The sequence below is a fragment of the Narcine bancroftii genome, chromosome 6 (genome assembly GCF_036971445.1).
Source record: "Narcine bancroftii isolate sNarBan1 chromosome 6, sNarBan1.hap1, whole genome shotgun sequence".
NCBI classification, from domain to species: Eukaryota; Metazoa; Chordata; class Chondrichthyes; order Torpediniformes; family Narcinidae; genus Narcine; species Narcine bancroftii.
Genome location: NC_091474.1, coordinates 226263958 through 226289236, shown reverse-complemented (window position 1 = coordinate 226289236; position 25279 = coordinate 226263958). Strand labels below are relative to the sequence as shown.

Sequence of the window (25279 nt, the reverse complement as noted above, 5' to 3'; positions counted from 1 at the left end):
TAAAAATTACACTTACTGTATATACTCGTGTAAAGTCTACACCCTGTAGCAAATGAATAAAACACAAGAGAAGTTGTCTTTGAGCTGAACCAACAGAACTGTTTATTGGAATCATCACAGGAGTTTAAATAATTACGGTTGGCACAAACACCCGACCTCTGAAGTCATGCGCCTCCCAGAGTTCTTTGTGCACCACCCCCCCCCCCCCACCCCACCGCCGGGAACTCCTGATCCTACAGGGGCCCACAGACAACTACAGACATTGGTTTGATATTGGAGTGGCACAGTTCGTCAAAACCCCTTATTTTTGGCCCCAAAATCTGGTATTTTCCATATATTGCATGTAAAAGTTGATCCTTGTCTCCCACTGCAGCTCTGGTCGCCTGTCCATCCGAGCTCCCGACACCTCGACTGTGGACTCTCACCTAGTCCCTGGTTGCCTGCCACTTGAACTCCCGACACCTCGACTGTGGACTCTCACCTAGTCCCTGATCGCCCACCACTTGAGCTCCCAATGCCTCGACTGTGGACTCTCACCTAGTATCTGGCCGCCTGTCCATCCAAGCTCCCGATGCCTCTACAGCAGGTTCTCGCTTAGGCCTCACCTACTGTCAATCAGAGTGCTTGATGTCTTGAACAAGGACTCTCGCCTGTGACCTGGCTCCCCGACATCTTGGACGGGGACTTATTACCCAATCTTGGCCAGTCACTTGCCCATCAGAATTCCTGACGTTTTGAATGACGCAGGTACTTAATGTGTCAAAAGTAGTATGTGTATAATAGTCCACCCCATAAATTTAACAGTAAAATATGGTCTTTTTAAAAAAAAATCAACTTTTACATGAGTATATACAGTACTTGGATTGATTTCATCCTCTACAAATTATTGTCAGGATTTTTGAACCATTTGCTTGAATATGGACCCAAGTTCAAGTCAGCCAGCTATTTTAAATGTTAATCCTTATCATTATATCCCTTCATTGCTTTATTACAAGCACTGACTGCAAATGCCTTTTCAGAAATGTAGTGAATGACAAAATTCACTTTGGGAACTATTACAAGATTTTTACCAACTCAAGTGTTCAAATAATGATACACTCGAGGTCATGTGAGATTATGAGAGGTATAAATAGATAGTCAGCAACTTTTTCCCAGGGCAGGAGTGGCAAACACCAGAGGACATTTTACAGAGAGTTGTGGGTGCCTGGAATGCAATGCCAGGGGTGGTGGTCGAAGTTGAAACATTGAGAGCATTTATGAGACTCTTAGTCAGGCACATGGATGAAAGATAAATAGAGGGTTACAAGGGAGTAAGGTATAGTTTTTTTTGGTAGGTAAATATGGGTCAGCACAACATTGTGGCCTGAAGGGCCTGTACTGTGTTTTAATGTCATTATGTAGAAGTGACTGGCTATTAGTCAACTCCCTTTATATCCGTGAACGTTTCCCCCTCATGTCTTTTCAAAATGATCATTACACCTATGTTACTTTCTTTGGCTTGGCTTCGCGGACGAAGATTTATGGAGGGGGTAAATGTCCACGTCAGCTGCAGGCTCAAATGTGGCTGACAAGTCCGATGCGGGACAGGCAGACACGGTTGCAGCGGTTGCAGGGGAAAATTGGTTGGTTGGGGTTGGGTGTTGGGTTTTTCCTCCTTTGTCTTTTGTCAGTGAGGCGGGCTCTGTGGTCTTCTTCGAAGGAGGTTGCTGCCCGCCGAACTGTGAGGCGCCAAGATGCACGGTTTGAGGCGATATCAGCCCACTGGCGGTGGTCAAATGTGGCAGGCACCAAGAGATTTCTTTAGGCAGTCCTTGTACCTCTTCTTTGGTGCACCTCTGTCACGGTGGCCAGTGGAGAGCTCGCCATATAACACGATCTTGGGAAGGCGATGGTCCTCCATTCTGGAGACGTGACCCACCCAGAGCAGCTGGATCTTCAGCAGCATGGACTCGATGCTGTCGGCCTCTGCCATCTCGAGTACTTCGATGTTAGGGATGAAGTCGCTCCAATGAATGTTGAGGATGGAGCGGATTAATACCTTTAATACCCCTAATAGCTTTATTAATACCCTTAATACCCCTAATCATAGATAGTGATTCATTTTCTTTTTTACTCATGACACTAATGGTTCTCTCAATACAATTTCATCTTAGTTCTCATTCAAAATTCAAGATTTTGAATAGTTTTATCACATCTCGTTTTAACTGCCTCCCCTGAAGCCACAAAGCATACAGAAGGGGGAGGTGAACCAACTAGTTTGCATTTAATGCATGCATTCTGGATCCAATTATTCATTGTCACTGTTGCAGTGCCAGCTTGTCTCAGTGGTAGTTCTCACAGTTGAAAAAAATGTATACACATAGAGGATTATGAACCAAATTATCTAGTAACAAGGTGAAAATAAAAAAAACCTTCAAACAAAATTTCACTCCCTCAGGTCACACAAAACTGGATCACTTCATGTGTTTCTGTCAAAAAGCAAAAAAATTCCATGCTCTGAACAAAAATCTTTACAATCATTTGGTTGAATGTTTAGCAAAAGGCCATTTTGTATCACTAAGCAAATAATGAGATGTGAAATTTGTCCTTAGGATTGGCTGTGGCTTTGAGCTACATGAATACTCTCAATTATTAAGCAATGACCTAGAAACAAGGTAATGTACCGCATGTTAGTTTAAGGCACCATTTTTTAAAAAGTGTATATAATATCAATGCTTCACAGAAAGGAAGATTACTTCTCGGAATCTGATTTACAGCAGATACAAACTGCAAGATGAGTGGAAATATGAAAAATGAACTTGCAAAATAGCTTAAAAGCCAAAGAGATCTCGGATAAGTAAAGTCAACATATAATTCAAAATCCCTCCTTTATAATGTAGATGTCGAATCACAGTAACATATTGCAGTGAAACTTTTCTCAAGTTCTTCAGGTCTGCCCCATGATTTTCTGTTTAACCATCTGGTTCTCTTCAGTTTGGCTAACAACTCATTCAGCATGCACAATTGTTAACAGATAAACTATTCTTGGTACAAGTGCTAACTTTAATTCATCTCTACTGTGCATTTGATGTAACATATTTCAAGTATTTTCCATGTATCTGCCATATTTAAAGTACCTTGACCCAAATTACGATCTCATCATAACTCAAAGTGACACGCTACTTGACTCTTTTTATTGGAATCACAAAGAAAAGGCATTTATTTGGACTATTTTTTGTGGAAGAGGAGACCAATATGATTGATGGCAGCAAGGGAGTGGAAACACTGACTTTGATGAAGTTCCTCATGGTGGGCTAGTCTGGAAGGTCTGATCATATGTGATCTAGGTTGAGATGGCTAAGTGGATTCCAAATGGGCTTGATGGAAGGAGTCAGAGGGTAGTAGTAGAGGCTTGTGTTTCAAATTGGAGGTGTGTGACCAGTGGTGTGCCATGAAAATCTGTGATGGGCCTTCTGCTGTTTGTGATCGACATCAACAATGTGGATGACAATATAGGTAGCATGGATAGTAACTTTGCAGATGACATCAAAATTGGTTATATAGTGTACAGTGAAAGTTATCTAAGATTACAACAGGATTCAGACCAGGGTGGCCAAACAGTGGGACATGTGCCACATGTGGATTGTGGAGTATGCTGGCTGTGTCATGTTGGCAGGCGCAGCCTGCCCAACTGAGCTCCTGAGCTGGGATTAGTGGAGATCACTTAAATTGGTGCGGACTAGAGGGGCCGAGATGGCCTGTTTTCGTACAGTAATTGTTATATGGTTATTATTGGGGGCATTGGACAATGCTGATGGTGTCTCTTTGCCTTATGGCAGACAAAAGTTGCAAATTTTAAATATGCATATATGGACTGATGTGTCCAGGTGACTATCAAATTCCTCTCTTTGTTGAGAGCATAATGCAAAGTTCAACCATGATTCAAACTGACTCCCTTATAATTGAGGATATAACTCCATTTAGATCTCCATTATACAAATATCCATTGGAGCGCTTTCATCCCTAGCGTCGAGGTGCTCGAGATGGCAGAGGTCGACAGCATCGAGTCCACGCTGCTGAAGATCCAGCTCCGCTGGATGGGTCACGTCTCCAGAATGGAGGACCATCGCCTTCCCAAGATCGTGTTCTATGGCGAGCTCTCCACTGGCCACCGTGACAGAGGTGCACCAAAGAAAAGGTACAAGGACTGCCTAAAGAAATCTCTTGGTGCCTGCCCCATTGACCATCGCCAGTGGGCTGATCTCACCTCAAACCGTGCATCTTGGCGCCTCACAGTTTGGCGGGCAGCAACCTCCTTTGAAGAAGACCGCAGAGCCCACCTCACTGACAAGACAAAGGAGGAAAAACCCAACACCCAACCCCAACCCACCAATTTTCCCCTGCAGCCGCTGCAACCGTGTCTGCTTGTCCCGCATGGGACTTGTCAGCCACAAACGAGCCTGCAGCTGACATGGACTTTTTACCCCCTCCATAAACCTTCGTCCGTAAAGCCAAGCCAAAGAAGATACAAAAAAATGGTAAAAAGTAACAACTTTCAGACTCACACACAGCACAGCTTGTGTACACACAGCACAGCTTGTGTACAAACTGCAAAATGCACTCACCTGACTGACGTGGAGTGAAATTTGGCACTTTTTTTTAAATACAAGATTGCAGTTTACAGCAAGACATACATTTCTGAAGTGTGTACCATAGCTAGAAAGAATCTGTCAAGTGAGATCAAACTTGTACTTGGGCTGTTTTCTCAATGTGAGAAGTTTGGATACATGCTTAATTCTAACATAGAAAGCATCCCACGAACTATAAAAGAATCAATTGAATTCTTACATTAGTGAAGATTAAAAATACATTGGGGTACAGCACATCTGCCAAAAATTTATGGCAAAAGGACTGCAGCACAAAATCCTGAATGAGGAGACTTTCCCTCATCCTTGCGACTCCCTTCCTCCACCTCCTTCCTTTCCTTCTATCAGGGAGCATCTTTCTCAGCCCTTTGCTCCATCTTCATCACCTTTTTCTTCTTTCCACTCCGCCAAACACATTCTCATTTGGCCATCTACCTGATTTTTAGCATTCCCAACACAGGGCTCAAGCACAAAATGTTGACTACCTTTTGCTTTCCATGGAGGCTCAATGACCTGTTGAGTTTAACATAAAACACTACAGCACAGTACAGGTCCTTCAGCCCTCAATGTTGTGCTTTAAAAAGTACTAAACCTTGCCTACCCTCTATTTTTCTTCAATCCATGTGCCTGTTAAAGCACTAGACTCCAAAATTGGCAGATTTCTTGTTTACCTCAATTGTACATGGACAAGGTTTTCCACGAACAAATCCATGCAGGCCACCTTGATTAATCAGTCTTTTGAAAAGAAGGCTTACCGTAAACATTTGTGTATAACGCAAAACAAAATTTCCTCCTTTCCCCCCTCAAAAATGGGGGGGGGGGGGGGCGGGCGGGCATCGCAGTATACATGGAACGCATTATACATGAATATTTACGGTAACTGGTCTCTCAGAATTAATTCCATGAATTGAAGTTAAACCAATTGGATATAATCACACACTCTTTATATATATATATATATATATATATATATATATATAATATAAAAGAGATACACTGGCAATCCTCTGCCACTATTCATATAGACAGGAATTTGAAAAAAAAAAATGATAAGAACCTCATCATTTTGTGGCAAGCCTTTCTTTGCTGTTATCCATTAATATTTCTAATATTCTGATAAGACAGGAGGGGATTAGATATCTAAAGTTTATTCATTGCATTCTTCAGTGGAACACATACTTTAAGACCCTTCCACACCTCAGAAGGAAGAAGCAGCTTGTATTATATTAGTTTACTATTACTGGCTTTATTAAATAAACAATAATGGCAATATCTGTCTCTGTAGATGTTAACAATATTGTAACTTTTTTTTAAGAAAACGCCTCAAATTGCAAGTCAATGATACTACGACTGTCAGGCAGAGTAGAAGTCGAAATGCTCTTACTGGAAAAGACAGGATCTTAAAGTGACTGGACAAAGTAGTCAACTTTGTAGTAACGAATGTTCCATGATGTACCAATGAGTAAAAAGAGCATGTAGAATTATATAAATTAACATAGAAAATATCTTAACATCAAAACGTTGAAGTCACAAATAAATAATCATGATATTTTGTTCTTCCTTGCATCACACAAACTTGCATCACACAAACAAAAATAAGAATATATAGTCGCACTAGGCATGCAGCGAGTGAAAGAACCATGCAGTCGAAAGTGGGTTGAACCAATTGACTTTAATAGAGCTCTCATGTTCGCTTAAATCCCTTGGAACCCGATGACGCTTGCGACTCCCAGGACCTTTATGATGTCAGCTGCTAGGCTGTAGTCTTGTCCCGCACCCGGAGCTCTCAGAGTCAGATCTGCTGTGAACTTGCCCGTGACTCTGTGAGCTAGTTTGCCTGTTGCGTGAGTGAGCCACCACATGACACCCCCCCAGAATCGGCGTTAGGAGGTGTAGAATCCATGGCTAACACCTTTTTAGTCTATTTGGCATGCAGGGGACAGGAGTTACAGTTCCTACCTTCTCTTGGAGTCTTGTGAGAGTTCCACGGGTGCCTCCTCTGTGCTACGAGACATATGCCAGTAGAGTGCCATTTACCAACTCTGCCGAAGACGTGGCTGTCTTCTTTTGGAGCCATGAAGATGCCAAGAAGTACCCATGGGAGCTCGTCCACCCAATCCAGGCCTTGGAAGCGCGCCATCAGGACTGACCAAGTGCCAGTGGAAACGCTCTACCAGGCCATTGGACTGCAGCTGGTAGACCATGGTGTGGTTTGGTGCAGCTGGGTCCCAAGTAGTTCTGCCAGCGCTGACCATAGGCTGGACGTGTACTGCGATCCCCTGTCTGATGTTGGCAAGCAGGCTGAAATGGGCAACCCAGCTTGTAATGAGGGCTCAGGTGCAGGACTCCATGGATGTGTCGTTGAGTGCTGCGGCTTCTGGCCACCTGGTGAACCTGTCGACCATGCTGAACAGGTACTTTGCACCCTCGGGAGACTGGCAGCAGACTGATGATGTCCACGTGGACATGCTCAAACCTCCTGTGTGTCAGCTGGAAGGATTGAAGGCGGGGGCCTTCATATGCCTTGACTTTGGAGGTCTGGCAGTGTATACATATCCTGGCCCAGTGCCCAACCTACTTGCGTAGGCCGTGCCGAGAAAATCTATCTGCCACCAGTTGGATGGTTGGCTGAATGGACGGATGGGCTAAACCAAGTAATGCGTCAAAAACACGATGCCTCCAAGCAGCTGAAAAGATGGGCTGGGGTAAATCGGTGGACACATCACAGAGGAGCTTGCTGCCTGTTGGGCCGATGGGAATGTCCTCAGGTTGCAGGCCAAGACTGCGGTGCGGTAGGCCAGCATTTCTTCATCCAGCTGCTTTGCCTTGGTGAGCATTGCGTAGTCCAACCCTGGGGACAGGGAATGCACCGAGTGGATGGATGTGCGAGGCAATGTCTCGCCACGACATTGTTTTTCCCAAAGATGTGTTTGATGGTGGTGGTATACTCCGAGATGCATGACATGTGGCATTGCTGCTGTGCCGACCATGGATCCAACACTTTGGTGAATACGAAGGAGAGGGGTTTATGGTCCGTGAAGACCGTGAACTCCTGCCCCTCCACTAAATATCAAAAGTGCTGGAGGGCTAGTAGCTCCCAGTCAAAGGCACTGTATTTCAGCTCGGGGGGGTGGGGGGGGGGGTGGTGTGTTGCAGGTGTCAGCTGAAGAACATGAGTGGTTTCCACTGACCCTCAATTAGTTGTTCCAGCACGCCGCCGACTGCGGAGTTGAAAGCATTAACCATGAGGGTGGTGTTTTCAAGGGCGTCATTGGCCTGCTCAAAAGTTGCTGCTGACTCCGTGTCCCAGGTGATTTCTTTGGCCTTGACGGACATCAGGTCAATCATGCCCACAAACTTCTCTAGGCCTCTGTCTGTACTGGACCTGGCAAACTGGCGTATGGCCTCTACTTTCACCGGCAAGGGAACCACTCCATGCCAATCAATGCGGTGCCCAAGGAAATCAGTGGCAAACAGCACAAAATGGCACTTCGCAGGGTTGATGGCCAAACCGTATTCACTCAGGCAGTGGTGGAATTGGTGCAGGTGCGTCAAATACTCTTAGCAAAAGCGACTGGCGATCAGGATATAATTTAAGTAAATGAAGACTAAATCCAAGCTGCACCCCATTGAGTCCATGAGCTGCTGGAACGTTCTGTGCCGAGTTCCTGAGTCTGAAAGGAGCTTTATGACGTCAGCCGCCCGCCCGTACCCGGATGTCTCCCAGTCAGATCTGCCGTGGACTTGCCCATGACTCCGTGAGCAAACCACCGTAAATATAAAAAATGATTTAAAAATAAATTGAATACTAATTAGCACCCGTAAAGCAAAAATATAAATTGTGGCTTTTTTTGATCTAATTGAATGGCTGTGGATCTCCCGTGTGTTTTAAAAACATTTTTTATTACTAATTGCTAGCAGTTTTCTCTTTTATTGTATACAGATACAAATGATCTGATCTTCAGGAGGAAGTGAATGACCAGCTGATAATTAAGAGTTAAATCATACAATTTATGAAATACTCATAAATTGGGCAACATTTGTTGGGAGAGAAAGAGTTAAGAATTCAGAGCAATGATCAGATCATTGTGCAGACATGTTGACTCTATTTCTTAATATTTTGTTTTTGGATTATGTTATGAAATAATTAAATCAGAGCTAAAGGATATAAACTTACATTATAATGTAGCAGCTGCACACTTTCCTGGCATTCACTCAGCACTTTTCTGCATATAGATAAAAATACTGTAACTGCTGAATTTGCGCTATTTTAGCACAGAAGAAAAATGTACATGTGAAAAATTTGAACATGGTGTATTCAGAAATATATTTTCACTGCTAAGCAATTTAAAAAAAAACATCTATGAAGCAAGATGCTTGGTGTAATGTTACGGATCCTATCCCTATTGAGCCCTAGAAATGTGCTGCAAATGATCCAATTTAGGACATGTCAGTTATATTGTTATATTTATATCCCAATTTCTCATTCACTTCAAATTTGAAGAGAAATTACTCTTGTAGAGAAGTGTTAACAGCTTATTGTTCATTTTATTTTCAAGATATTAAATAATTTTGGCTTTCTAGCAATGATAATGTATTGCTTTCCCATATAAATGGAATGAGATTCCACTCAGAACAAACATTTTTGTGGGTGTCAGTGAAAACTTCTCAAATGGCACCTGTTTTTGTTACTTCTAAGTTACAAAACCCACTTGCAGATGACAACTTGAAAGCAACCAAAATAAAAATGGTTACATTTCTCCAGCCAATTCCTTTTCTTGTATAGATTATTTCTCAAAATTTGACAAAATTCAACAAAGCAACATACATTTCCTTTAAATAGTCTCTTTCATCTTTTCTTTTAGGAAAACATTTGCTAAAAGCCTGCTAATTTTGATTTACATCATTGCTTATTTGCACATTACTCATTCTCGGTACAATGGCATTTCATTTTAAAGAGTTGGATTGTTCAAAATCAGCTAATTTAAAGTGTCTACAATTCTGCTTGCAGATCCCAATAACAGGGTGTTTTTAAGTCTGAGTCATTCTTACTGCTTTTTGAAATATTTCTCCATACAATCATGTCCCTTTCATGCAAGGATGCAGAAATCTATATAATTCTGAAAATATAACTTTCATTAAAATTGGTTACACAGATTTCTTGTAAACCATTGCAATTTACCAAAAATTCACAACATACAGTTCCAAACTCATTGATTGAACTCAGTAACCATTTAATGTTCACCACCTATAATCTGGTGACCCCTCAAGCCAACGCCTCAGCACTTAAATTATATCAGAGAAGTTAATAACTCTAATACTGCCACTCCTAACTAGTATTTGGAGATACTTCAGATCCTCAGTAGCAAGGATAATATTCCAAGATTGCTCAAAGGTAGATACTTAAGAATGCAACGTGAATCCATAGAGAATCTTTTCTTCTTTGGCACAATCAAATCAACATCAAGGTCGCTTTCCATAAGACATGCAGTACTGCATTCATGTATATGACTCACACAAAGTTCAAAATGTTGTAGAAAAAGAGCATGAAATAAATGCTGAACAAACTCCCAAAGAGAGACATTAAGGTTACAACACTTAACTTTGGCTTGGCTTCGCGGACGAAGATTTATGGAGGGGTAATGTCCTCGTCAACTGCAGGCTCGTTTGTGGCTGACAAGTCCGATGCGGGACAGGCAGACACGGTTGCAGCAGTTGCAAGGGAAAATTGGTTGGTTGGGGTTGGGTGTTGGGTTTTTCCACCTTTGTCTTTTGTCAGTGAGGTGGGCTCTGCGGCCAAAATCATTCAGTGTTACATTGGAAGAGTTACTGACTTTCTCAAAAGAGATTTTAGTGTTCTTGTTCTGTGCTCTTATGCATCTGGAATTTTAATCAACATACAATCTGGTGGAGGTCCTCGGAGGATTGAGTAATTCTGCAGATACTCAGTCCTCTACTATATACTTCCTATACATCCACAACTGTGAGGCTAAACTCAACTGCAACTCCATCTATAAATTCATGATCACACCACTCTCAGAGGCAGGATCTCTCACAACAATGAAACAGAAGACAGAAGAGAGATAGAGAGACTTGTGGCTTCGTGCCAGGACAATAACCTCTCTCTCAATGTCAAAAAGAACAATGAGCTGGTTATAGACTTCCTGACGAGAGGCTAAGCTCACTCCCTTGTCCACGAGAGCAAAGCTCAAATGAAGATACCAAACAGGGTTAAATTCCAAAGGGTAAACTTCTCCAGTGATGTGCTGGTCCACCCATGTCGATGGAATGGACACGATTACATACCAGCACCTTCTTCAGAAGCCTGATGAAATTTGGGATGTCATCAACATTCCTTAACATCCGTGAGCACACTATAAGGGTGCATCACTGCATGGTCCTGGAAGTGCACTGGCCAAGGCTGCGAGAAAGTACCTTGCAAACGTGGCTCAGTCCATCATACACGGCCCGCCTCTTCATCTGCAACTCCCAATATTAAAATACACATGCCACCCCAGTCACATTCTCTTTACCAACCCCACACACTGCTGGGGGAGGGGGGGGGGGGAAGCTGATGGCTATGGGAAGATTCATGTATATCACATCACCACATTCAAGGTCAGTTTCTTTCCTGAATGAACCCCAACGTAGTAAAATTATGTTGTCTTTTCTCTGTACTAACTAATCTCTCTCTGCAAATTTATACTGTGCTTACTTGTTATGCCACATATGAGATGACTGCTGGTCTGCTCACAAAACAACCTCTATCACAGCATTTTTCATGAACTGAGAATAAACTGGAACTGGAACTCTTCCTCAAGGTCCTGATGAAGTATCTGGCCTGAAACCTCCACAAATCTTTTTCTCCCACATACAGCACAGTAACAGGCCCTTCCAGCCCATAAGCCGGTGCTGCCCCAAATACACCCAATTAACCTACAACTTCTCGTATGTTTTTGTAGGGTGGAAGGAAACCGGAGCACCTGGAGGAAACCCATGCACACGTGGGGAGAATGTACAAACTCCTTAAGACAGCACTGGATTTAAACCAGTGTCACTGACACTGTAATATCGTTCCGCTAACCGTGTGTCCCTTAAATTAATGGGAAATCAAGCCACAGAAGGAATTAACAGAATTAGGCTCTTGTAAGTCATAAACATCCATGTTTCCATGTAGACCAGAAGTTCAGTTTTAATGGCTGCTAAGAATTAGTTCTAATGTTCTAATCTTGACAAAACATCAGGAATTTATCAGGCTTTCTCATTGGAAAAAAATTGAGATACCAAAATAGGTTGAACTGAAGTTAAAAGCATGATCAAAAAACAAATCAACAAATATTGGAATTTCTCAAAACCAGAAAATTGAGCCTGCACTCCAAAATCATGTGCTTTGGATTAGTTGATGCTATCACATTATACTGTGGAAATAATATTCAACAGCCATTAAGAAATTACTTCCTATTAACAGGAAACTACTGAAAGGAAGGTTTTTACTTCCATGCATTCAGGGCAATAACTTTTACATAATAACTATGATTCTTGGAAACAATACTGTTATGAGCCCAGAGGACCCCAAAACCCAGCAGCAATAGAAATTCACCAGGACAAATGGTTACTTAAACAAAAGTTGCTTTTAATCATCTTTAAACATGAAAAAAGGATCAAACTTTAACTTATCACTATTATACTTTACCTAACTTAACCCCCTTCTACTTCTAAGAATGTAATCTGTATACAAGTTCAGAAAAATTATTTGATTCACAGTCCAATCTCACTTCTCATTCCTCCAAGTTCACTGGTATCAGGCAATTCTTAAACTGTGCACAGAATTTAATATTTATGAATTTCACCAGGCTTTGGTGCTTGAAAGGTAAATGGTTACTGCTCAGGAAGGTTCTTTTTGGTTTTCAGAGAGATTTGTTGCTCGTTGGACACCCACAACTGATTCCTTTCGATCAGTCACTTGCCGGAGTCATGCCAGAGAAACTTTCCCCATCAGGGTTTTCCAGATGATAACCTCTTTCTTTTAGGTCATCATAGAGTTTTTGTTTGTTTCCTTTATTTCAAGTGAAACAGTATACAGCCAGCCATCTCCTCTTGGATGGACCACATGGGCTTTAACCAGGCTGAACTAAGAACTCACAGACCATCTTCAAAAAGGGGTTTTTCCACAAGTTTGCCAGCTTGTCCTGTTCCAGTCCCAGCTGCTGCTGCTGAATTCTAGAACTGTAGAACTGAATTCTCTCTCTCTGAGAAAAGCACATGACCCTCTTGGAACAGCCAAATGCACTCAGACAGACTACAGCTCCAGACCTAATCTTTTGAGTCCGTTCATCTGTTGCTTTCCAAAGCAATAATCCATTATTCCACAGCATGTCCAATTAACACCTACTTATGTCGTCCTTATAGGCATTCTTCAAAGTTTGTGCAAAGGCACTCAGAGCTACTCTGGCTTGAGCAGAGCTCCGGCATTATAAGTGAGATCTGCTTTGAAGTGTTTTTATGTGACCTACATTAAAAAACCTGCCACAATTTATCTCCTATAAAACATATCTATGTACAATATAAAATATAAAATAATCGGTCACAATACATAGCTAATTTTGAGACAAGCTGTCCAACAAACAGCAACTAAAGAATCTATCAGACCAACCTTAATGATGTTATATTTATGGGGAAGGCACTGGTAACATTTTTTTGGAATATTTTATTTAGAAATTTTAAACAACAGTATATACATTTAATTGAATGAAGAACTTTCAAAAATTATATGTGGTATACAAAGCTCCCCTCCCCCTCCATCCCCAAACCTGTGAAAAAGTAAAAATGAAAGAGAAGAGAGATAGAAAAAAAGACTGGAGAAAGTCAAGGGAATAAACTATATATATCATAAAATTTAATACTGGAAATGGGGTTTTCAGAGAGTCTGCTAAACATTTGTAACCACATTTTGCAAATACGGTCACCCTATTTTCCAAAATACATGATATTTATTTTGTAAACTGTAAGCGATCTTTTCAAGTGGAATGCAGCTATGAAATTCTGCAAGCCATCTCTCCATCCCTAAATCTGTGTCCAACTTTTAAGTTATTGCTGTACATTTCCTTGAAACTGCTGAAGCAATTTGTATAAATTCAGTTTGATACATAGTTAATTTTAATTTAGGTCTTATAACCCTAATATTACCTAACAAAAGTAGCATTGGATCCTGTGGGAACTTAATCCCATTACTCGTAAACAAAAAAATGACTAACTTCCACCCAGAAATGTTTAACTTCAAGATGCTGCCAAGTAGAATGCAAAAATGATCCAATCTCTCATCCACATCTAAAACACAAATCTGATAATATAGAATTCAATCTTTTTAATTTTTGATGAGTCAGATATATCTGATGAAAAAATTTATATTGAACCAACCTATATCTAACACATAATTTTTGTCTAATTATATTTACATAATTCCATCCAGCCTTTCTCATCTATTTGTCTATTTAAATCCACTTCCCATCTTAATCTTGATTGATGCACCCCTCATTTAGGGGCTTTCTTTTGAAGTAAATTATATATTACTGAGATAAACTTACTTACATTACTATTACAAATCAGTAATTCCAAATCATTTTGGCTATGTAGCATCAAACTCGGATCTATTTTATCAGTCAATAAAGTCCTAACGATAATAGCAAAGGAAAGTATTATTAAGCAGATTAAATTTATTCTTCACCATTCAAATATTATAAATCTTCCAGCTTCAAAACAATCCTCTATCTTCTCAATACCCATCTGCATCCAAGTCCTCAAAAATTGATTACTAATAGAAAATGGAATGTTTTGACATAAAGGCATTTTTCCTGAAACTAAAATTCTTGCACCTATTTCATAATCAATTTTATTTCATAATTTAATCAAATGTTTCAAAACAGGTGTATCTCTGCTTCCTTCTAATAATTTAGAATTCCATTTATAAATAAAATCCTGTAAATTTATTTCTCCTATTTTACCAAGTTCTATATTAACCCAAGCAGGAATTTTATCTATACCAAACAGTACATTAATAAATCTCAATTGGGCGGCCTTATAATAATTCCTAAAATGGGTAAGTTCTAAACCACCCAATTCAAACTGCCAAGTCAATTTTTCCATAGAAACCCTCGCCATTTTCCCTTTCTATAAAAACTTCCAAATATATGTATTGAAATCATTAAAAATGTTTTGAGGAATTGAGATGGGATCGACTGAAAAAGATATTGAACTCTAGGAAAAATATTAATCTTAATACAGTTTATTGTACCTACTAAAGTTATAGGTAGGGTATTCCACTTATTCAAAATCCTCAATAAGAAATTTAATTTATATAAATTATTTGAATTGTTGTGGCCTGAATACCAAAATATTTAATTCCAGCATCTGGCCACCTAAATTGAGTGGCCTTTGTACAATGAGTATAGTCATCCTTAACTAAAGGCAAAATCTCACTTTTATCCCATTTAATCTTATACCTAGATACTTCACCATATTCTTCCAGTCTTGTTTGTAATTGATACAAAGAATTAATAGGATCTGTCAAGTAAACCAAAACAACATCAGCAAACAGATTTATTTTATATTCTTCTTGATTAATCTTTATCTTAAAATCTTGTCTTATTAACTCCACTGTCTATTGCCAAAATAAACAGGGTTGATGATAAATGACAATCCTGTCTACTCAATCTAGTTAATTGAAAAGAAATAGAAATTTGTCCATTCGTCACCACTTTTGCACATGGACTTTTATATAAGGCTTTAACCCAATTTATAAATGTTGGCCCAAAACCAAACTTTTTCAATACCTTAAACAAAAAGTCCTACTTTAGCTTGTCAAAGGCCTTCTCTGCATCCAAAGCTACTGCCACACTTAAGTCACCCCTTTTCTGGACTAATCAATCTAGCAACATTATTAGTGGATTGTGCTTTTTAATGAACTTCCGGGCGGTAGAGTCATTTTTGTCATTTATAAATCTTCATCTGCGAAGCCAAGCTAAAGAAAGAAAGAAAGAAAAGAAGGATAGGTATATAGATGGGAGGGGAATAGAGAGTTATGGGCAGGGTGCAGGTAAGTGGGACTAAAAGAAAGTATTTAGTTCAGTGTGGACTAGAAGGACCAAAATGGCCTGTTTCCATGCTGTAATTGTTATATGGTTAACAAACCCTGTTTGATCCATATGAACTAAATTTGGTAAATATTTAGCTAATCTATTCACTAAAACTTTAGCAATAATTGTATAATCTGCATTCAATGATATTGGTCTATAAGATGCTGGCTTTAGCGGATCTCTTTCTTTGGTATAACCGTTAATAATTGCAGTTGAAAAAGAGATTCTGCCACTTTATTTAACACCTCCATAAAAGTGGGTATTAAAGGGTACTTAAGTTTCTTTAAAAACTCAGGCAGAAAACCATCCTCTACCGATGACTTACCAATTTGCAATGAACTCAATATCTCACTGACTTCTCTTGCTGTAAAGGGAGCACCTAAATCTCTTTGCTCCTGATGATTCAAGCTAGGTATACTTATTTGGGATTAAAAAAATCTCAATTTTAGTCTCATCACAACTAGACTCAGATTTATATAAATTAAAATTAAAATATTTAAATAAATCATTAATTTCTTATAAGTAATAATCTTGAATTAAAAAAAACATTAATTGTTCTAGAAGTTTGTTCCTTTTTCAATTGTCAAGCAAGAACTTTATGACCCCTTTCCCCTAATTCATAATATCTTTGCTTGGTTCTCTCAATTAATTTTTTTCATTCCATAAGTCTGAATCATGTTGTAATGAAGTTTTTTTTGTTATTAATTTCTTCCTTTTCTCATCAGAAGCCTTTCATTGTAAATCTTTCACCAAACCTTCTATTTCCTTTTCCAATTGATCAATCTCTTTCATATAATCTTTCTTAAATTTCGCTGCATAACTTATTATCTGACCTCTCAAATACATCTTCAATGCATCCCAACAATATGCTTATTATCCAATGAATTGGAAAAACACACAAATGCTGGAGAAACTCAGCAGGTCAGGCCCGAAACGTTGGTGATGTATCTTTACCTTTGCGACATAAAGGCACTGTTTGACCTGCTGAGTTTCTCCAGCAATTGTATGTTTTTTTCTTAACCACAGGGTCAACTGTATTTTACCCATCCACTGAATATGGGAGTTTATTTCTAAAAATCTTGAATTTGTTTACTTATAAAGTGTCTGAAATCCACCCTCTTCAACAATGTAGAATTCACCTGTAAACCGTTCCACCTTCTCAAGAACTAAGTATGTCATCAAAAATGGTGAATGATCAGACAAAATTCTAGCTTTATACTCTACAATGCATAATTCTTCCTTGTAAATGCACTAATGTTCAAAATAAGTCTATTCTCGAATAAGAATAATGCCTACATGAATAAAAATAATCCTCTTTTCGTATTTAATCTTCGCCAAATATCTATCAAATTCAACTCTTTCATCAAACTCAAAATTATCTTTGCTGTTTTAGCTCATCTATCTAATCTTGCTAACTTAGCCAACACTGGATCAAGTCAGCAATTAAAATCCCCTGCTATCAAAACTTTCTCAGGTGCTTCAGCTAAAAACATAAGAGTATCTCAAATAAATCCTTCATCATCCACATTTGGCGCATAAATACACCCAAGTGTTTATTTCAGAATAAACTTGACAACTAATCAAAACAAATCTCCCTACAGGATCCATAACTACTTTTTGAATTTTAACATGTAAAGTCTTCTTAATCAAAATCGCTTCTCCTCTTGCAATAGAGTTAAATGTTGAAGCTACCATTTGACCGACCCAATCTCTTTTTAGTTTTTGATGTTCCTTCTCTGTTAAATGAGTCTCTAGCAAAAAAGCAATTTCAACTTGCATTTCTTCATATAAAGCAATTTTCTCTTATATTAAAACTTACAAAATTTAACATCCTACTAACAGCCATTTCTCTATTTCCTAAAAATTCAGAACTCTCTTTTGTCTTTCCTCTTGGACCTCCGCCATCTTAAGACTATCAGTCACACCTGACATCTCCATCCAAAGAAAGAAAATAAAGAAAAAAAGAAAAAAAACTTTAAAAACATCTATTGTTCAGGAACTGGCCTTTGCCATAAGGTGGCACATAATAGTAAAGGAAGAAGGTTAAAAAAAACCTCCTCCACCCGCCATCCCCCCACACACCAGTGAGAACAATCATTATATAATTTTATTTAAAAAAGGTAATTTTTAGGTGTAGGCAGCCACTTCGAGATCTCCATTCATTTTGTTTGTTCTCAAGGTTTTCAATTTCTTGTTGCATCAATACTTTTCTTGCAACTTTTATCACCTCCGATTGATCTAATAAAACTTGTTGGATGCCCAAGTTTTGTACACAAATTTGATGATCCTGTTTAATACTTGGAAGAGAATTTGCAAATTCCAAAGCTTCCACCTTATTTACAAAAAAATCATGCTTGATTTTCTCCCAGAAACACCTTAAGTGCAGCTGGATGACGAAAACTTGTATCCTTTACTCCACAAAATTGATTTAGCCGGGTTAAACTTTCTTTTTTCCCCCCCCACAATCACCGTTCTTAAATCTGCATAAAAAAACCTTTCTTTCAGCCACCATTAATGGGCCCTGATGCTTTTGAGCATTCTGAACATCTACTCTCAATATTGTCTCTTTATCTTGATAACGCAGGCATCCAATCAATTGCCTGTCCAGGCAATCGTTTCTTTCTATGCGCTCTATCCAATTCAATTCCATTCGGAAATTATCAGAACCCAAAATTTCTGAGATCCATTTTTGAAAAAATTGTACAAGATTAGAGCCTTCAAAATCTTCTATCAACCAATAATCTTCACATTATTTCCTCAGCTATGATTTTCTAATATATCCATTTTTTCCAAAAGTTATTTCCTCCCTCTGCAAAACCCATGCCGGAGCTGAATTTTCCACTTTACATTGTTCCACCTCATTACAGTACTCTTGAATGTTATCTTCAATTTTCTGAATTTGGGCTTTAACTTTATCAACCACTTTAGTATATCTTTTCATTTCCTCCTTAATATTTTTCATCTCCCCTTTGACATATTAAAATTGCATATCAATCTTCTCACTCATTGTCTGCAACTTATTAATATAAAAGTTTGTTCTTGTCTGCCTCTACCTTGACCTCAAGCTTCAGGAATCTTTACCTGCATGGCTTCTATTCTCTCTACTAGTTGGGCTTCTTCATCTCCATCTTCTAGTCCTTCTTCCTCCTCTCTATCTTGATCTTCCTCCCAAATCACTAGGTGTAGAAACGAGGACTTCTGAGTCTGCCTCCAACTCCACAGAAGGCAGAGCCTGCAGGGCAGCGTTGCTGACAACAGCTTTACTCCTTCCCCATAGAGTAGCAGCTTGATCCATTCTATGCATGGGTGAACTCTCATGCATGCAGGGTTGTTTATTGTAGTTTGACAGTTCTCTTCTGGACCAGTGCCATCTTCTCTGGCTCTCAGGAGGGGTGGTGCTGGTGTCATCTGCATGCGAGCCGCTGCAGCTCTGGTCAGTCGAAGAGGAACTTCAGTCCGAGGTTCCAACATCAAGGTAGGGCCAACTTTCTCTTATTTTTTTACTTCTTTCCCAACTATTTTCTTACTTGTCTGTGTCTTCCCTTTCTTTGAAGTCATGATAAAAATTTTGCAGGCAAGTTCCAAAATCTTTGAAATAAAAAAAAACTTCTTAAAGTCAGGTATTAATTAGTTCTCCCAGGAGAGGCTTTTCTTCACATCCCTTACTCATACCATCACACCATGCCCTCACCCGGTAACATTTCTTAGTCTGTTTTGAACAGCTACAGAATCCTTGGCAAACTCGTCATATCTAAAATAAAAAAATCCAATTATTTAGTACTCCGTTCAGTCAGTTTAGATGTTTCATTCAATTCTTGAAGTAGAGATTTTAATCTACTATTTTCTGACTCACATCAACCACCAACTAAGCCAAACAGACAAAACAAAAATCTAAAGCTAGGAAAAACTTAGTGCAGTAAACTTGTTAAAACTGCCTTGGTGAGTCAGGAGGAAACGTTGGAGATCAATGAGACATGTTGATAATCTGCACAGCATAATGTAAAACAGTCCAGGAATATCATAAACCCAACAAAATTTTAATTTTTACCCACAAAAATCACCAAGAAGACATGACGATTGTATGCTTTGCTTTTGCTTGTATGTTAGAAACAATAATGGCATTACATTAATTACACTTCATTCTGTGCACCAGATGTATCTCATTATAAAAATGATGTAGAATATGAGCATTGATAAACAGTTATATGATTGCTTCATCTCAGCAGATTGGGCGGTGTTCAAGGCTCAGCTGAGGATCTGAAAGATTATACCAGGGCTATTATGGACTTTTCCAAAACAGCTGTGGATGAGTGTGTCCACACCAAATCATTCAGGGTTTTCCCCAACCAGAAGGCCTGGGTGAACAATGAAATCTGGGACCTGTTGAGAGCTAGGTCACAGGAATTTAAGTCCAGAGATCCAGAACACTATACAAGGAGCAGGCACAACCTACTGGGTGAAGTGGAGATTCCAGATTAGAATGGAAACAATACAGGATACTTGACAGCCGTGGCAGGGCCTGAATGACATAATGTGCTACAAAACTAAATCTGATGCATTAGGAGTTAGCAAAGCTTCACTCCTGGATGAGCTTCATGCCTTCTACACCCGATTCGACCACAAGACCAAGGAAGAACTACTGCACACCCTCGCGTCCCCGATGATCCTCTACTGTCAGTGTTCAAAAGCTGATGTGCAGGCTGTCTTTAGGAGAGTGAATCCACAGAAAGCATCTGCTCTGGACAGAGTACCCAACCAAGTACTGAAAACCTGTGCTGACCAACTTGGCTAATGTATTCACAGATATCTTCAACATTTCACTCAGAAAGGTCGTGGAATTTTCCTGTTTCAAACAGGTCTCAATCATACCAATGCCCAAGAGTTTGATAACCTGCCTAAATGATGATTGACCAGTGGCATTCACATCCACAATTCCACGATGATGATGCTTTAAGATGCATGTTGAACTTATTATTTCCTGCCTGAGCAGTGACATGGATTCATTCCAATTTGTATAGTGCAGCAAAAGGTCTGTAGCAGATGACATCTCGCTGGGTCTACACAAAACCTTGGAACAGCTGGACAGCAAAAATACATACATCAGGATGCTCTTTTACTGACTACAGTTCAGCATTCAACATCATTATTCCCTCAAAACTGAGAAGCAAATTCCAAGACCAGGGCCTCAATACCCCACTGTGTAAATTGGATCCTGGATCCACAATCTCCATCAAGCACCGAAGTAACAGAGGGGTATGTTCAGCCCTCTACTCAACTCGCTTTACATCCATGACTGTGTGATAACAGCACCATTTACAAATTGCTGACAATACCACAATAGTGGGCTGTATATAAGGAGGTGTGGACTTTGCATATAAGAGAGAGATTGAAAACTTGGCTGATTGGTGTACTAACAACAATCTCTCACTTAATGTCACCAAAACCAAGGAGTTGTGAACTTTAGGAAGGGAAAACCAGAGGTGGACAATCAAGTGATCTCTGGAGGAATCAGAGGCAGAGATGATGAAAAATTTTGGGAATAACTATCTTGGAGGATGTTTCCTGGACCCAACACATGAATGGCATTATGAAGAAAGCACATCAGTGCCTCTACCTCCTCAGGAATTTGCACAGGTTCAGTCTCGCATCAAAAACCTTAGCCAATGTCTACAGATGCATCATGGAACGTGTGCTGACTGGCTACACATGACTAGAATGGGGGCACCAAAAGATTTCAGCAGAAAGACCTGCAAAAGATAGTACATCACAGGCAAAACTCTCCCCACACCATCAAGAAAATCTATGTGGAATGCTGCCTTCGGAGAGTAGCGGAAATCATCAAGGATCCATACTATCTATGACACGCTCTGTTCTTGTTACTGCCATCAGACTTGTACCATCAGGTTCAGGAATCGGAGAGTCACCCAAGGACTCTTTCTTTGCACTTTATTTATGACTAAATTTTTTTTTTTCTGTATTGCATGCTTTGTTTACATTTCTCTTTTGTATACCTATCACTTTCTTGAGTACAGTTTTTCTGCCTGGCCTGCAGAAAAAGAATCTCAGGGTTGCATGTGATGTCATGTATGTACTCTGACAATAAAATTGAACTTTGATTTAGCTATAAATTGAATTTTAAAATTTGAGAGCCTTAGGGAAGCATTCAAATTGATTTAATTAATTTAAGATCTTTTCCAAAACCATATACAACAACTAAACAAATTACTGAAAATAATATGAAAGATTTTCCCCACTACGAATGTTAATTTCAAATTCATTCCAACGACAAAGAATCTATAAACCAGAACCAATCAGTTTAAAAGTAAAAGCAACATAATTTTATATAAAAATGATGAAACAACACCAATTGGTCTTAATAGAACAACTGATTACTGTTAGCAGATATTCATGACAAGAGAGATTTCATATTTCAGAATGGAATATTCTTCAGTAAATTACAATGCTCAGAGACAGATTCTGGAGAATCTTACAAGTAACATGGAGTGAAATCTTTGGCTTGGCTTCACGGACGAAGATTTATGGAGGGGTATGTCCACGTCTGCTGCAGGCTCGTTGGTGACTGACAAGTCCGATGCGGGACAGCCAGACACGGTTGCAGCGGTTGAAAGGGAAAATTGGTTGGTTGGGGTTGGGTGTTGGGTTTTTCCTCCTTTGTCTTTTGTCAGTGAGGTGGGCTCTGTGGTCTTCTTCAAAGGAGGTTGCTGCCCGCCGAACTGTGAGGCGCCAAGATGCACAGTTGGAGGCGATATCAGCCTACTGGCGGTGGTCAATGGGGCAGGCACCAAGAGATTTCTTTAGGCAGTCCTTGTACCTCTTCTTTGGTACACCTCTGTCTCGGTGGCCAGTGGAGAGCTCGCCATATGGATAGTTCAAATATTTATATATATGTTCTTGGTATTCAGAAATGCAGGTTTATTCTGGATTTACATTTTTAAAAAAAATTTAATGCTTTCTTTCGTCATTGATTATTTTGACTTGATTTTAGTTAGTCATGGAATTGTCCAGCACAGAAACAATCTTTATCCCAGTTTATTCATGCCGACCTTGATTTCTATCACGCTAATTTTATTTATTCACATTAGGTTAATATCCAAGTATCCTGTCTAAATGCCTTTTATCTCCCTTTATCATTTCCTTTGGAAACACCAAAAAAAAAGGCAGCACTGCTGAAACTACTGCTTTGGAATTGTTGCCTCTGGTGTGCACCCGAGAGTGGAGAAAGGAAATACAGCGCTGCTCTGCAGGGTCCAACCACCCAGCCCGAATGGCGGTGGCTCCATACAGCTTTTAAACAGCTTATTAAATGAGCTGACGGTATTTTGCTTTTAAACCCTGCAACCATAGGGCTCAGTGCTCAAGATGCCAATGTTCACACTGGGCAGTGTACCATAAGGGGTTGCAGGCTCCGGGGGAGCAGCAGACTGGCGCAGGGGACCAGAAATGGGAAGAATTCCCCCCACCCTTTTGAAAAAGAGAAGCAAGGGGCTCAGTGGCTGAATGACCCACATAGGCGGCAGGCTGGTGATGACTTGCAGTTGAAGGACCATTCAGGCTGTGGACTGTAGGACCTGACTTATGAGAAGCAGGTATTGGAACCAGGATTTGAGAGGGTGCTGAGGGCAGGAAGGGCTCCAGAAGGACCTCAGACACTGAAAGGCTCCTGATTATAATCGAAGGTTTGGATGTGGAATTCGGGTTGCAGATGGTTTGAACAGGAGTCTGGTTGGGACAGAGGCTGTGGGAGCACTGGAGGTGAATCCAGACACTCAGTGACTCTCTTTTGCTTCTCTTTCTCCTATTATTAGGAGCACTGGGGAATGATAATGATGACTCTGCTTGCCTTATGGCAGACAAAATTTGAAGTATGTCATATATGTTACATTTTTAATGTATTATTATGTTGTAGCAGCCCGCAAACCGAGTCATGATCCAGCTCACAAAATGGTTGGCGAATGCGGCCATCTTGAGGGCCCCACAGGGACCAATGGCCATCATCTTGCTTGATCTCCTGCATGGTGAGAAACAATGGGCAATGGCAGGAAGACTGGCCAGTCAGAGACCAGTGCTGCGATGACATCACTCCTGTTGTCAGAGGCAAGGAGTGAATATAAACAGAGCTATAAATCAGTCTTCGATCTCGACTCGAATATGCATTTCGTTCTTATTCCATACTTCGTGTAGCGCATGCTACAACATGAAAATGAAAGGAATCTTTGAACTTTTTAAATGACCATCTCCTCTATAAAAAAATCATGCCCTTCAAATCTCCTTTAAATTTCTCTCCCCTTACCTTCTCTAGTTTTTTTGCCACCCTAGAAAAAAAAGACCCTGGCTAACTATCTAATTTTCTCTGTTTGCCACCATTAGGAAACAAGGGAAAGGGAATGTGATGCAAAATGCTCTCACAGAAATATTCTGCATAGTTGTGAATTAGTATCTCTCCTCTAATTACCCAACTCTCCCACATTCTAAATGTGCTCTAGATATTGACATAAAACAAAAGCAAATAAAAGTTGAATAAAACTGAAAAAAGTCAAATCCTAATTTGAACCATAGAATTGTATTCTCAGACTATATTAACATTCTTTACATAAAACTTGGTGCCAACTCTCTTCCGTATCTCCTTTAAGTGGAGAGTCGTCGTGTGTGAGCATGACAAGGGTGCTATTCGATTGAAAGGTACATCATATTCAAACTTGATACACCCTTTGCAACAAATTCATAATTACATTACACAGGCACAATGAAGGTTATTTGTGCTGTCTCTGCAATGTCACTGCTCTAAGAGACACACTACTGTGTTGGAGATAATGGGTGTAAAGAGATTATACTCCAGAGAGTATTCTATAGGTCATCAACAATAGGAGAGATATAAAGGAATAAATATGTAAGGGGACCACAGAGAAGGAATAGTCTTGTATATAAAATACAAAGGACATCGATGTGGTCGAAGGTAGCAAACAGTTTCCTGATAGTAAAGTACTATCAGGTTCTGCTGAAGCCACACCTGAAGTTTAGTTCTGGTGTTCTTATTTGAGAAAGGATAAACTGGAAGCGGTGCAGAGGAGGTTCACCAGGTTGACGACGGAGACTAAGGGGTTTGCCGCAGAGGAGAGATTTACCTGGGACTATGAATCACTGGAAGTCATACAAGTAAAAGAAGATCTCATAGAAGCATAAAATTATGAAAGGGATTGAAAAGATAATGACAGGAAAGTAATTTCCACTAGTAGGTGAGATATAGCCTCAAGATTTGGTGAGTACATTAAGGACAGAAATATTTTTTATTTCCCCCCCCCCCCCTCCCAGAGAATGGTGAATCTGTGGAATTCTTTGCCCAAGGAAGCAATAGAGATTGCCTCACTTACTCACAGTTAGATAGATTCCTGCATAGTAGATGAATTAAGGATTATGGAGAAAAGGGCTGAACCCACGGCCAGGGCAGACATGGTAGGTGGAGCAGGCAAGATGGCCAACTCCTTGTCCTATTTCTTACGTAGT

The 25279-nt window shown here is 39.8% G+C and overlaps 1 protein-coding gene across 1 annotated transcript in view; it reads right to left on the bottom strand.

Moving 5' to 3' along the window:
• cdc40 (cell division cycle 40 homolog (S. cerevisiae)) overlaps positions 1-25279 on the bottom strand; it is a 154892-nt gene that overhangs the window by 10011 nt on the left and 119602 nt on the right. The window lies entirely within an intron of this gene.